This window comes from Castor canadensis, chromosome 9 (assembly GCF_047511655.1).
Source record: "Castor canadensis chromosome 9, mCasCan1.hap1v2, whole genome shotgun sequence".
Classification (NCBI taxonomy): domain Eukaryota; kingdom Metazoa; phylum Chordata; class Mammalia; order Rodentia; family Castoridae; genus Castor; species Castor canadensis.
The window spans coordinates 55,435,727-55,444,819 of NC_133394.1; the positions used below are offsets into that span (position 1 = coordinate 55,435,727).

A 9,093-nucleotide genomic window follows, 5' to 3' on the forward strand; every position below is an offset into this window, starting at 1 on the left:
GCTAGATTGTTTCCTCCAAATTCCTAACATTTGAACTTTAACATAGCTTTCTTTCTCCCCCACCATGGAAAAACAAGATGGTTGTCTACAAGTCAGAAACAGAGTTCTTACCAAAAGCCAACTGTACTGACACCTATTTCCCAGAACTGTGAGAAATAAATTTTTGGTCTTAAAGCCATCCAGTCTGTAGTATTTTGTTATGATAAATAGAACTTAGAAATAGACCTTGTCTCTCCTATCCCATTTATTGTTCTTCCATTAAATTAAGAGAAATAATCATGGCACTTTTATTGGACTAATTTGTTTCCTCTTTTTCCCAGTTTTTTTATTGTAGCAAGATACATGTAATGTAAAATTTAACCATCATATTATTTTAAGTTATACATCCAGTGGTAATAAATACATTTATAATATTATGCAACCAACAGCTTCAATCTTTTTTCACCTCTACTCATTAAACAAGTCCCCATTCTCCTACCTACAACTCTGGAAGATACCATTCTCTTTTTCCCTAAGATTTTAGCTCTCTATGTACCTCATATTAGTGGTATTATATGGTGTTTTATTATGCAAGTTGTTTTTTTCACTTAGTATAATGTCCTCAATGTTATCTGTGTTGTAGCATATATCAAAATTTCTTTCCTTTAAGAACAGGTAATCAGTAATATTTTCTCACATTTTGTTTATCCATTTATCCATAGATGGGCACCTGGCATGTTTCCGAGTTTTAGCTATTGTGAGTAAGGCTGCTATGTACATGAGTACACAAATAGATCTTTGAGACCCTGCTTTCAGTTATTTTGGGAATATGCTCAGAAGTCAAATTGCTCCATCATATGACAATTCTGTTATTAATTTGTTGTTGAGTAGAGTATTCTCTGATATCTGACAGCTACATAATTTGTGTTGTCCTCTCTTTTTTGCTTATTTTCTGTCTGCTACATCCATTATTGATGGGGGTGGGAGGGTGTTAAAGTCCCGGATACTGTAGAACTGTCTACTTCTCCCTGCGATTGTCAGTTATTGCTTCATGTATTTTAATGATCTGTTTTTAGGTGGACTGATGTTTATATTTGTTATATCTTCTTTAAAGATAGTGAGCCTTTAGGAACTCCATGCTTTCCTGCTGCAGCCTCACCTCACCTGGTGACTGCCTTCTCCATGGAGGGGGCTGCCATGGTTACCAGTCACACTGACCCCCTCACATCCGTGCCTGCACTGACCCTGGTACCTGCAGTGAGGGAGGAGGGCTCCGCACCCCTGCTCAAGGCAGGGGCTCCTGCTCCCCCTCCCCAACTAGAGCAGGAATGCAACCTGGGATGCTTGGGAGGCCACTTTGTGAACTACCACAAGGAGCTGGAAGAGAGTGAAGAGATGGAGGAGGAGGAGGAAGAAGAGATGAGCCATTTTTTGCTGAGGCTGGAGGGGGGTGGCCTAAGGATGATGAGGAGTGCCTGATTAATCTTGCTGAGCTGACCCCATACATCTTGTGTTACATTTGCAAAGGGTACCTCATAGATGCAACTACCATTACAGAATGCTTTCATATCTTTTGTAAAAGCTGTATTGTAAGACATTTTTACTATAGCAACAGATGTCCAAAATGAAACATTGTAGTACATGAGACACAATCTCTTTATAACATAGGGTTGGACTGACAATTACAAGACATAGTGTACAAATTACTGATCAACCTATAGAAAAGAGAAAAAAAAAAGCACATGTATGCTTTCTATAAAGAAAGAGGTCTAGAAGTACCTAAACCTGGTATTCCACAGCCAGTCCCTTCACACAAAGGAAGAACTAAGAAAGTCCTAGAATCAGTTATACAGAGTCCACCTGAACCTGATATGTCTTTATTACAGGAGTTCATTGGTGCTAATGAAGACACAGGACATTTTAAGCCATTGGAAAAGAAGTGTATCTGAGTTTCAGGGGAAGCAGCTGTTGGACATATAGAAAAATTACTCAGAAAAAAATGGGTCTTGATCCAGTGTGTCAGGTAGATGTCACCTGTTGTGACCACCTGCCAGAGCAATACCAAACCCTGTGGGAAATCTGGTGTGCAATAGGTGATACAGCAATGGAAGATGGCCTTCTTGTCCTTCATTATGGTCTTCTGGTTTCTCCTCTGAAAATAACTGAAGATGCTGAAGTATCTTAAGGAGGGAAACAAAGTGAGGAGGCTTCTGGAAGACTGCATCTCACCAAAGATTTCCAGAAAGCATGTAATTGCCACCACTTTGTGCTATTCAAGACATAACTGGCCCATTTTCAGCACTAGAAATCATAGCGTTTATAGATAAAGCTTGGAACAATGGAATGCATCTGTTTCACTGGAGATTATGTGTAAGAAGTGCTCAAAGCTCGGGGAAAATTCAAAACATTGAATTTTAAAATTCCTTATGATTCCAAATACTTTGTAGTTGAATTTTGCTTCCCATCTTTGAGGTAAACTGGTTACTGTTTTGCTGAGTCATATCCCTTTCAAGTTGGTGGTTGGGATATTTGCCATGTGCCTGATGGTGGGACATTGCTCAGGCCACACACTCCAGCAGCTGTGTGAAATCTTCTGACTGCAGGACCATAGTGAGGTCACCTGGATGCGTCAGAAGTGGGAAATGGAACCCCTGACCTTTGAGGAAGTTGCTGTGACTTTCACCCTGGAAGAATGGGACTGTTTGGATCCTTTCCAAAAGAAGCTCTACAGAGAAGTCATGCTAGAAACCTATAGCAACCCTGAAGTGTTAGTGAGACTGCATGAACATTTACAATGTATCCAATGTGGAGAATCCTTTCAACAGACTCCAGGGAACATTGTAAGCAAGGAAACTCTGCTTAGACTAACACCATGTAAAAGCTATAGATACACTGCTTATGGGAAAGTCTGCACTGATCACAAGTTTCTTCTAATCCATGAAAGGAAACAGATGTAGTGACATCTCATAGATGGAAGCAGTGTGGGAAAGCCTTTACTCAAGCTTGTCACCTTCAGAGACATAGAAGAACTTACATTACAGAGAAACCCTATGGAGGTAAGCTATGCTCAAGTCTTTACTTGTTCCAGTCACCTTCAAACACATGAAAGAGCTCACATTGTGGAGAAGCCCTATGTATGTTTGCACTGTGGGAAATCCTTTTCTCAGGCCTGTCACCTTCAGAGACATAGAAGAACTCACACCGGAGATAAACCCTATGTAAGCAACGCAGGAAAGCCTTTACTCGTTCTTTTAACCTTCAAATACATGAAAGAACTCACACTGGAGTGAAACCCTATGCATGTAAACAATGTGCAAAAGCCTACACTTCTTCCAGTATCCTTCGTATTCATGAAAGAACTCAGGCTGGAGAGACACCCTATGGATGTAAGCAATGTGGGATAGCCTTTACTATGCATGTAAACAATGTGCAAAAGCCTACACTTCTTCCAGTATCCTTCGTATTCATGAAAGAACTCAGGCTGGAGAGACACCCTATGGATGTAAGCAATGTGGGATAGCCTTTACTCGTTCCACTCCCTGTGAAATACATGAAAGAGCTTACATTGGAGAGAAACCCTATGCGTGTAAGCAATGTACAAAAGCCTACACTTCTTCCAGTACCCTTCGTATTCATGAAAGAACTCATACTTGAGACAAATCCTATATATGTAAGCAGTGTGGGAAATCCTTTACTCAAACCCATCACCTTCAGAGACATAGACGAACACACACTGCAGAGAAACCCCATGGATGTCTGCAATGTGGAAAAGGCTTTACTCATTCCAGTCACCTCAGAAACAGAACACACACTGGAGACAAACACTATGGATATAAGCAATGTGGGATGGCCTTAACTCGTCCCAGACACCTTCAAATGCATGAAAGAACTCACACTGGAGAGAAACCCTTTGCATGTAAGCAATGTACAAAAGCCTACACTTCTTCCAGTATCCTTCATATTCATGAAAGAACTCACACTGGAGAGAAATGGTATGCATGTAAGCAATGTGGGAAAGCCTTTACTCATTCCAGTAGCCTTCAAATACATGAAAGGACTCACACTGGAGAAAAACCCTATCAATGTAAGCAATATGGGAAAGCCTTTACTTGTTCCAGTCACCTTCAGAAACACGGAAGAACTCACACTGGAGAGAAACACTATCGATATAAGCAATGTGGGAAGACCTTTACTTTTTCCAGTCACCTTAAATACGTGAAAGAACTCACACTGGATAGAAGCCCTATGGGAATAAGCTATGTGGGAAAGCCTTTACTCATGCCAGTCACCTTTGAATCCCTGAAAAACTTCACACTGGAGAGAAAACTTATGGATGTAAGCAATGTGGAGAAAGTGTTCACCTGCCCCACTACCCTTAAATGACGTAAAGGAACTTACATTAGAGAAAAATCCTATGTATATGAGCAATTTCCAGTGACATTAACAAATGTGAACTCACTCTGAGAAGAAAGTCTTTGAATGTAAGGAATGAGACAAAACCTACATTCTCTCCAATGTCCATCACACTCATCAAAAATCTCACAGAGGACAAACTAAATGGATGTAAACAATATGGAAAGCCTCTCTTAGTTCTAGTATTCTTTATGCACCTGAACGAACTCATGATGTAAACAAACACAAGAGACATGGGAAATATCATGCAGCATTCACATGTCCCAGTCTTCTTGAAAGATATAAATGAACTCAGAAAGCTATCAATGTAAGCATTGTAGGAGTGCCTTCACCTTTTCCAGTAGTCTTCTTTGAAATGTCACAATTCATATTAGATTACAATGATATATCTGTCCATAATGCCAATAAGCCTTCACACATTCCAGTGCTGCTCCAAAACATACAAAATTAACAACAGAGACTAATTGTATTAGGAAGCAATGTGGAAAGTCTTCACTCATTTCCATGACCTCAACAAAGTCCTTACACTGGAGTGAAAATCTGTAGGTGTATGCATAATGAAGCTGTCTGTATTCATTCCATTCACCATCAAACAAATGAAATAATAATCTGTGGCAAACCTTAGAGATGTAACATACATGGGAATGTCTAGTGCTGGGAAGAGTTGCTTCAGTATGTCTTTTATGTTGAACTGGAATCTGGACTCAGGGGCTCGTGCTTCTGCCACTTCTGCCACTATGCCAGCCATTTGTATGTCTTTTTAATTGTGACTTTCAATGGGCTCTACATTTTAGATGTCCTTTAGATATGGACTTCTTTAACTGGATGTGTATCCTAGGGTGACATTGAACTTATGTTTTTCCAACCTCTGTGTTTTCCAAACACTGGGATGAAAAACACGTGACATACTTGTGAAATGTTCAGATTTTATCTTTCTTGTTTTCCAATGTAATTTGTGTATTGTCCAAAACATGGATGAGAAGAGAAAGTTTGTTTTCAAGTAGCACCTGGATTTGTCTTTGTCTCATGTTTTAAAGAGGTTGTTCTTTTGGCCAACATTGTATGATGCCTTTTCTGTCAAGAATCAATTTTCTCTTAAAATTAAAACCCAGTGAAGATTTGTTTCCTTTCCACTTAGGTCTATTTGTTAATCTCTTCATTATAATATAACATATTTAATAAGATAGTTTCAAGATTTCTTATTAAAAAAAAGTTGGTGGTTGGGCTTCTGCTGTCTGGATGGAATCAGTTGGGGCATTTTTCCTTTTTGAAACATGAAGATACGTTTGAACCAGAGATTCAAAGCTAGTCTTTGTTAAATCACAGGTTGTACTGTCAAAGACCCAAACTATTGGCGACTTTTGTTTGTTAACATATTTTGAATTTGTATCTTTTTTTTTATAATGGCAACACTACTAAAGAATGTTTAGTTCCTAAACAAATGAATTACTATTCTTTTGTGTGAAGAGACTGTTTCCTGCAGGGTTTATGGCTTTGCCATAGCCTTCAGTGAAATAAGACATCTTAACATCCTACGATAAGAGGTGCTTCTTTGTGATGATTTTTAAATTTTATTTGCATAATTGCTTGTTATCAGTGCTGCTGATGTAGTGGAGTCATGTAAGATTTCTGTGCTATGGTTGTTGATATCTTGTAATGGGACTGCTTCTGTAAATGATTAAAAAAGCTCAGGTGAATTTCAGAAGTTTACAGAATATTTATTCTTTGTTTTCTCAGTTAATTGGCTTTACTTATTTAATGTTTAATGTTTATCTTTACTTATTTAATGTTTAATGTTCACCTTTTTCCCATTTCTTTGTCACTGGGATAAAGAATAAATTTGTTTCAGAGCTCACGTTCATGAAAACATGTTTTCATGTTAATTTTGCCTAAAATTAATGCCCTGATGCTTTCTAAAATAAGTATTTTGTAGGTTATACTTCACAGGAAAATTACTATCTGTATAGTAAACAGAAAATTGAACACATATTGGCAATTGTTTCATAAAGAATCTGTGAATTGAAACTGTAAAAAGTGGGGAGGGGAGATATGAACAATGTAGGGGTGAATTTAATCAAAGTACATTATATGCATGTACAGAAATACAAGGAAACCCCATGTAAAATTAATATATGCTAATAAACAAAACAAAGCAAACTGTAGTGGAGAATATTACTGATACAAAGAAATGGACTAATTGTCTTCAATAGTGAAAGGATCTCCAATTATGCTAAGTGGTAGAAAAATTCAAAAATGCTATATGGTCCTGATTATACAACTCTCTTAAAAAGACAAAGTTACAGAAATGGAGAAGAGAGGAATGGTTGCTAACTGTTAAAAAGGTAGTGGAGGTGGGAAGGCAGTTGGTGTGGCTGTCAATATAAAAGATCTTTTATTGATATGAATATCCTGGTGCTGTGGTTTGGATGTGATCTGGCACCTAAGGATTCATGTATTGTAAGCTTGATCTGCATTGTGACTGTGTTGATGGTGAGACCTTTAAGAGGTGGATGCTATTGGAAGATCATCAAGTGTCTGGATGCTGCCCTCTGAAGGGATTAAGTTTGTGAGACTCTGGTGAGTTCCCACAAGAGGATTGTTACAACAGAGCAAGTCTGGCCACACTCTCCTCCATATGATCTCTCACACATGTTCCTGCCATGTTGCCATTCACTGTGATGTGACACAACCAAGGTGGCCCTGATACGAGACCAAATTGAAGGATCAATCTGATTTTGGACATTTAGCCCTCCAAGAGTATGAAAAAACAATCCCTATTTCTTTACAATGTACCCACCCTCAGGTATTTGGAAAATAGACTAATACACTTGGTTATGATCTATTGCACTTTAGTTTTGGGGTTCTTTAGGGAGAACTGAATACTTCTGACTACTGCATATGAAGCTACAATTATTTCAAAAATTAAGTTAAAAGAAGGAAGAAAATCCAGACAGAAGTAGACATGTTAATCTGTCAGTTATGTCTGAGCCTTAAAACTCTCACATCACAATGGTCAGTGAGCTTAACTGCCACAGCCTTCACAGACTTCAGATACTTGTCTATAGTGCTCTGCTAAGTGCTGTAACCATGGTCTGTGTTCAAAGTCAAGAATTAGAAGAAAATGAATACCATTTTCCAATACAAATCTCAATGCTTCACTGGGCCAGGTAGTCTTTTGGTATACTACTTTTGAGTATGATCATTAATACAGACTGGTGGTTCCAAGACTGGTTCTGTCTTGTTTCCTCTTAAATACGTGAACTAATTCTCTTGCCTTCATCACTGGTTTCATGAAAAGTTACTCAAAAACTATAGGTTTTGTATTATCAGGAAAGACACATCCTTGGCCTTATTAGAAGTAAATTTGTATATGTCTATGAAGATTATTTCCCTAGTTGTGAGTGTCATTTTATGTTCTGTTCAGTTGAATTGGTTTTAAGTATTATGTCTATAGAGTCCTGTTGGAAAGTCACCAACCGAAATTCAAGGTATTTCAATATGTTTTCAAACTTTTTGATAGTTCCAGCATTGTTTGTGGTTCTTTAGCAAATTTTTCTGTATGATTTGAATATTGATATAGAAAAGATGGGGGTCAATTACCTAAATCTTCATGCTAACATTCCACCAAATTGAAACAATTTCTTCATAAGTCTTCATATTCCACAAAAATTATTGTCATACTTAGCAATGACTTTCATGTTGATGAAACTAATGTCCACTTCTCAGTACTCATCTGCTTTGGCCTTGCTGTAGAATTTGTCATGGCTGATTGCTCCCATTTTTTAAAAGTCTCACAGGCAAGCCCCAGGGCTCTCTTTGTGACCCATTTGTCCATCCTTTCTCTTTGTTGCTGAGCTGGTGGGGTTCTATTGAGGAAGTCTTTGCCTATACCTGTTACTTCCAGAGTATTCCCTGCTCTTTCCTGTACTAATTTCAGAGTTTCAGGTCTGAAATTAAGGTCCTTGATCCATTTTGAGTCGATACAAGTTCAGGGCGAAAAACATGAATCTAGTTTCAGGTTTTTTTGCAGGCAGATAACAACTTTTCTCAGCAGCATTTGTTGTAGAAACTGTCTTTTCTCTCCATTGTATATTTTTGGCTCCTTTGTCAAAAACATGGTGGGCATAGCTGTGTGGATTCTTATCTGCATCTTCGGTTCCACTGGTCTTCATATCTGTTTTTGTGCCAGTACATGCTGTTTTTATTGCTATTGCTTTGTAATATAGTTTGAAGTCAGGTATTGTGATACCTCCAGCATTGCTCTTTTTGATGAGTATTGTATTGGCTATTCATGATCTCTTGTGTTTCCAAATGAATTTTAGGGTAGATTTTTCAGTCTCTGTGATGAATGTCATTAGGATTTTGATGGCAATTGCATTAAACATATAGATTGCTTTTGATAATATAGCCATGTTTACTATGCTGATTCTACCAATCCATGAGCACAGGAGATCTCTCAACCTTCTGTAATCTTCCTCGATCTCTTTCTTCAGGGTTTTGTAGTTCTCCTTGTAGAGGTCATTCACAACCTTTGTTAAGTTTACTCCTAAGTATTTGATTTTTTTTGAGGCTATTGTAAATGGAATTGTTTCCATATATTCTTTCACAATTTGTTCATTGTTGTTGTATAGAATAGCTAATGATTTTTGTAAGTTGATTTTGTATCCTGCCACCTTGCTGAAGTTGTTTATGGTATCCAGG

General features: G+C 38.0%; 2 pseudogenes; both read left to right on the forward strand.

Annotated features, from left to right (window-relative positions):
- Positions 1-521: 521 nt before the first annotated feature.
- Positions 522-2,597, forward strand: LOC141410888 (polycomb group RING finger protein 6 pseudogene; annotated as a pseudogene).
- A 344-nt stretch (positions 2,598-2,941) lies between these two features.
- Positions 2,942-6,205, forward strand: LOC141410889 (uncharacterized; annotated as a pseudogene).
- The last annotated feature ends 2,888 nt before the right edge of the window (positions 6,206-9,093 follow it).